The sequence below is a fragment of the Limulus polyphemus genome, unplaced genomic scaffold (assembly GCF_000517525.1).
Source record: "Limulus polyphemus unplaced genomic scaffold, Limulus_polyphemus-2.1.2 Scaffold2069, whole genome shotgun sequence".
NCBI lineage: Eukaryota > Metazoa > Arthropoda > Merostomata > Xiphosura > Limulidae > Limulus > Limulus polyphemus.
In genome coordinates, this window is record NW_013667679.1 from 84,682 (window position 1) to 91,233 (window position 6,552).

Below are 6,552 nucleotides of genomic sequence, written 5' to 3' on the forward strand. Positions count from 1 at the left end.
CAAGCGTAGAAAATGCCCTTAGAGCATGAGCAGACAGAATTAAACAGTGATAAGACAAACTGGCTCATCATAACTTTATATAAAAAACATATAATTAACTTTATTTATTATTTTTAAAAGTGACATTTTCATGACTGTAAAACCCACCCTGGCGACGATTATAAAATTCAACGCAGAAATAAAACATACATATAAGTAAATAGAGCATAATAGAGGGTAATTATTTTAGGTAATTTTAATTTATAATACCATATAGTCGCTTCAATTAGATAAAAGAAATATATTCGAATATACATATAATTTTAAAATACATTCACTGAACTCGTTTCGTTTATCGGATAATAAGGAGAACGACAGCATCAATATCAAAGTTAACACAAAAGACAAAACATTCGAAATGTTATAGTCACTTTTAACGGCCTCTGGTGGAATTTTGATTGCTTTATAATAAATATCATGTTAGTTTATACTGTAGTATAACACAATTGAAAATACACCTATTTGATGCATAACATCGAAAATATTAATCCACAAGATATACTAGTGGTTAGACTATAATATAAACAGAATGGTGTTTCGCAACAGATACTCGAGGAGTGGTGTAAAGCCAGTGCTCTATCCATTTACTTCTATGGCCATGATGTGATCCAATCAACCATTTTTGTAGCTATCTAAATCGTTGGGTGTTGTTAGTTTTTTAACTAAAACTTACTGAATAAATATAACTTTCTTATTTAGGTCAGGTTATTAATCAATATAAGTAAAAAAAAAAGTAAAAATATAAATGTTTAAAATAATTGTTGAGAGAGTAATCAAGCAAAAATAGAAATAACGAAAATTAATTAAAATGATATGAAGGTTCACTGGTTGTGTGGCTGTATTATCCTGAGGACCTATATAGGAGGTTATGAAATGTATGTCGAAGAATATTTTTCCATCAGCCTTCAATGAAGCGGCAACGGTTTGATTCTTTAAAATAAGTATTTCTAATAGAAATGTTTAAATGGATGTCTAAAAATAAATTGTAAACGTCTACTCAGAAAAGGCATTGGAAATTATATAAATATTCACCAAGTTGAAAAAAGATGAAACAAAAAATAAACCAAATTCTAGTAAATATTCGGCTTTCCCAACTAACTGTATGTACATAAAAAATACAAATTTCTTAATTTAGCAGTTATAAAACTGTGTGGCCACTTGTACAACATTTAGCATGCCGTTAGCAGTATTCTTGTCTTTAAGTCCCGGATAACAGCATAACCTTATGCATGGTAAAAATTTCAATATTACTAGAAGAACCTACACGGTAAATAAAACGACATTAATAGTGAGAACACTTCACTAACCCATGCTTCAGTCAACCTGGAGGCTTTTATAATTATGCATGCGTATTTTTTACAGAAACTTTCCAGATGTAATACTATTGTGGAACGTATTTAGAAGTGGCACTCAATAGTTACAGAAGTTTCACAAAAAGAAACTATCATGGAGTTTAAACGCTTTGTCCTCTTCTTAAAATATATATACATATAACACTGGTAAACATACTGTTCATACCAATACTTCGAATCTATTGTATTTCTGTTTTATTTCCCTTCCTTTTTTTTTACTGAATTAGAATATTAAAACGATAATCACAACGATAAGCTGCATTTACACTTTGTTTGTTTTTTCCCGCCAACTTCAGAGGTTGAGTACGTTATACTAAAACTATTTTTAATCCCCACCCTGTCTTTACAGCCCGTATCGCAAGGGCCAGACATACTCTGATGTCCCAGGTAACAATAAGCATCATAATCAATAAGAATTCTCTTGAAAAAAACGACACGACTTACGTGTGAATGAATTGTTCCCATGATGTATTTGCCCAATCGTCGTATACCTACAGCAGATAGAAGCCGTCTTCGTTACCTAGAGGGTTTATGGGAACATGAAAGGAGGAGGGGTGCTCTTCGGACATGACAGCCTTATAATGGAAACTACGATACAGGGCTACTGTCAAGATGCAAAGTTCTCAGGGTGGTCGGTTTTTTCCAGTGATCCTTGTGGTTATGGATTATTACCTGTTACAAGACGCAGCACTTTACATATCATAGCTGTAGTATTACTTGTTGCAGGTTTCTTTCTTAATGGTCCTCGTTCCTAAAGTTCATTGATATTCCTTTGTTTTCCAATGCTATTAACTAGAAGGAATATTTCCATCTTGGAAATTCTAAATCCCCAATCTGAACACATCTTTATGATGTGAGTATATGAATATTCTGAGTCTATAGGAATGTATTTACTCTTCCCAGAGTCGATCATTTGTCGGTGGTATCACGCTATCCACGTAGCGCCAAAATGTCAAACTGTAGTTCTGATACGTCCTGTTACACCACGACTTTATAACAACTGTGATTGTACGTAGCTTGCTGATTTGCTTATTCAAAATCGTTTTAATATAATGTACTCAAACCTGTAGTCCACGTGTATAAAGTCACGTCTAGGCTGTAAGAACACTTTTTATATATCTACATTTTTTTATTGGGTCAAAGTGAAAATTATTGATTAAAGTGACGGCTCAAAATATATTTGTAAATTTTACAGAGTAAAGATTGAAAACCGGATTTGTCAAAGTGGAAAGTGAATAATTATTTCGATATTGAGTTTGCATGATAATCATGTTTCTGCTGAACAGAGAGAATAATCACTGTTAGATCATTTATAAAATTGTCGAAAATGAGACGTCTGTATTTCTTGTGTTAAAATCCCAAAATTATCTGAACTTTCTCAAGTGATGTGTTATGTTTTGTTGTTTTTCTCTAGTATTACTGAGTGTAATATTTAGCATTTACTTGTATAGCCAAACAGTTCAATGTTGATAGCAACAGCAATTACATAACTCATTGTTGATGAAAAAATAAAAAAGGACTAATTAAACATGTATTCCAGTCGATTTGAATTTTAAAGTTAATCTCTGAAAGTCAGAAATGCTTTAATTTTTCAAATAATTCTATAGTAGAAACGATCGGCTATATTTAATAGTTCAAGAAAAGCATTCACCAGGGATATAAAACCACCGTGTATGAGAATATCAGGAAATGATTAGTGTAAGGGGGTGTTTCCATTATTTTAACAACTTGATTGCTGTTAAAAGATATGCATTTTCTTATATACAAGACATTCACTATTGCGACACCGTAACCGTGTATGCGAAACGTTGCTAGATATAGTAAGAGAGGTGTATATACATGTATATATATATGGGAAAAAATAGCTAAAATGTACAACGCTTATATTTGTAAAGATTTCCAAAATATAAGACATGTTTATTATTACGAGACATATTGCATTCTTTTAACGTGTGATTATCATCTGAATTATTATTCCTCAGCTTTGTTGTATGTCGAAAAGGGCATATTGAGAAATGGGTTTGAGGCGTGGCCTGAAGTTTTAACGGTTTTTACTGGTGGATTGCGAAAGAGCGTCATCTCCCACTTGCACCAAGCGGCATGAACGTAGCACCTGCAGCCTACGCAGTCATAAGATATATATAAAATGAACTGCAACAAATAATTGGTCTCAAAGCCAAATCAGAAGGAAAGCAACGAAACTGGATCCTCTTTGACAAGCTTAAAACACTGTAAAGAAGACAACGAGCTCCTGTGGAAAGGATCAGCAATCTGCTTTTCTAACAAATCCATCGGTAAGTGTGTTTTCGATCCAATGTGTAGTTTTTGTTTCATTTACTATGTATTTCTTTGCGAAACTATATTATTTCCAAGGTAACATTTATGGTTGTTAAACTTTGTTCCATTAGATCAATACCTACAGAAATTATTTATAAGTTTTATCAGAATTTTGATAATAAAGAATGTATATCCTTATAAAATGAGCGCAGCAATATAGTTAAATCTGAAACAAAAGGCGCAATATATCGAAATCGGTGTGATCCCTATAGAAGTTTCAACGCACAATAAGAAGGTTTGTGTTTACTAAGTAACTTAATTGTACAATACACTGTCAACAAATGTTCTATTGTGCACCGAATGATTAGTGAAAGTATGTTATAAAGAGTAAAGTAGGAAAAACATCATACCCGGAAACTTATGAATAGTTTTATTGTATTGAGATATCTGACCAATGTTGTAGGAGTACCACTTCAACTAAAGGAAGTGTTTACAAGATACTGAATATGTGGAAACTTATGAATAGTTTTATTGTATTGAGATATCTGACCAATGTTGTAGGAGCACCACTTCAACTAAACGAAGTGTTTACAAGATACTGAATATGTGGAAACTTATGAATAGTTTTATTGTATTGAGATATCTGACCAATGTTGTAGGAGCACCACTTCAACTAAAGGAAGTGTTTACAAGATACTGAATATGTAGGCTTACTTAAATTGTGCTTGTTTAATAGAGAGAAATCCTTGTGTTGTAATTCTAGATTAAGAAAATTGGTTTGGTATTAGAAGAAACATTCAAAGGCAAATTTTAAATAGTCTGATTAATTGTGAATTTTTTATTATGTTGAATACCTAGTAGTAGTAAATGTTTTGTGTGGTGAATGAAAAGTGGAAGATTTATTATTAAACTGGATAATTTTAAAAGCTTATATTACTGAATGACGTTAAAAATTATCTGAATAGCTTTCGAATTTATTATATTTGATAATTAGCGCAGGTTTTCTATTATATTATGATAATTAGCGCAGGTTTTCTATTATATTAAATAAATCCTTAAATTCTTTATTTTTGTAAACTTTTTAGTCCAAAAGTTATGTTATAGCGAGTGACTAGTTAAGGTTTTAATAGCGTACAGAATTAATAGTAATAGGTTTTGGCAAGACACTACAAGTAACGTTAACCTTTTATACTTTTACGGCATAGGGTGCAAGATTCTTAGTTATTAATCCTTTTGCAGAGAAATTTAGGCTTATTTCCTTGAGTCTGTGAAATTTCTGCTAATGTTTTTCTTCACTAAATGTATATTTTATACTTAATGTTTTCTTTGAAGGCAGATTACGAGGATTAACAGTTTTGCTTCGTTAAGTTGATACTTAATTAATGTTTCTCTGGAGGCAGATTACGAGGTGTTATCGTTTTGCTTCGTTAAGTAGACACTTAATGCTTAATACAGCTCTGAAGGCAGATTACAAAGTTTAATCGTTTTGCTTCATTAAGTAGACACTTAATGCTTAATATAGTTCTGAAGGCAGATTACAAAGTTTAATCGTTTTGCTTCATTAAGTAGACACTTAATGCTTAAAATAGCTCTGAAGGCAGATTACAAAGTTTAATCGTTTTGCTTCATTAAGTAGACACTTAACGCTTAATGTTACTCTGAATGCAGATTACAAGGTTCAATCGTTTTGCTTCATTAAGTAGACACTTGATGCTTAATGTTGCTCTGAAGGCAGATTACAAAGTTTAATCGTTTTGCTTCATTAAGTAGACACTTAACGCTTAATATAGCTATGAAGGCAGATTACAAAGTTTAATCGTTTTGCTTCATTAAGTAGACCCTTAATACTTAATGTTGCTCTGAAGGCAGATTACGAGGTTAATCGTTTTGTTTCATTAAGGAGACACTTAATGCTTAATGTTGCTCTGAAGGCAGATTACGAAGTGTAATCGTTTTGTTTCATTAAGTAGACACTTAATGCTTAATGGTGGTCTGAAGGTTGAATATGAAATGTAATCGTTTTGCTTAGTTAAGTAGACACTTAATAATTAATGTTGCTCAAAATAGATTACGTGGTGTTATCGTTTTGTTTATTAAGAAGACACTTAATGTTTGATGTTGGTCTAAAAGCAGATTACGAGGTTTACTAGTTTTGCTTCATTAAGTAGACTTAATGCTTAACGTTGTTCTGAAGGCAGATTATGAGGCGTAATCGTTTTGCTTCGTTAAGTAGACACTTAATAATTAATGTTGCTCAAAATAGATTACGTGGTGTTATCGTTTTGTTTAGTTAAGAAGACACTTAATGTTTGATGTTGGTCTGAAAGCAGATTACGAGGTTTACTAGTTTTGCTTCATTAAGTAGACTTAATGCTTAACGTTGTTCTGAAGGCAGATTATGAGACGTAATCGTTTTGCTTCGTTAATGTTGCTCTAAAAGTAGATTACTAGGTTTAATCGCTTTGCATAGCAGTTGCTGATTATATACCAAAAACAATAAAAACCTTTTTGCTATTATTATTTCTGGGATATGCTTGTTTTCACTTGAGTTTCATTATTTTGAACAATGAGCTATGAAAATCCCATGTGTTTGAGTAATGACACATCTTCATGAAAACTGATAAAATTACATTTATAACCCTTTTTTGTAAGATAGATGTTCAAAACCAATTGGGTGTTTCGCAGTGTTCTGTTAGGCGAAGTATCCTCACTACTGTGTGGGTTCTACCTCCTAGATACAATCTCTTGGTGTGCTCTATTTGATCTTTCTCATACTTTAGCTTGTACCCTAGTTGTATTTTAATTTTGTATGCCGTTAAGTGTGCCGTAGATATCTGGAATGTTTAAAAATCTTTAGACACATCTATCAATGTATGTTTGTTTG

At 32.0% G+C, this 6,552-nt stretch overlaps 1 protein-coding gene across 1 annotated transcript in view; it reads left to right on the forward strand.

Moving 5' to 3' along the window:
* Window positions 1–3,543: 3,543 nt before the first annotated feature.
* The window catches only part of LOC106465840 (S-antigen protein-like), a 23,281-nt gene continuing 20,272 nt past the window's right edge, over window positions 3,544–6,552 (forward strand). Inside the window, exon 1 of the mRNA XM_013926082.2 lies at window positions 3,544–3,685. The gene's annotated coding sequence lies outside the window, so the exon portion shown is untranslated. The remainder of the gene's footprint in view (window positions 3,686–6,552) is intronic.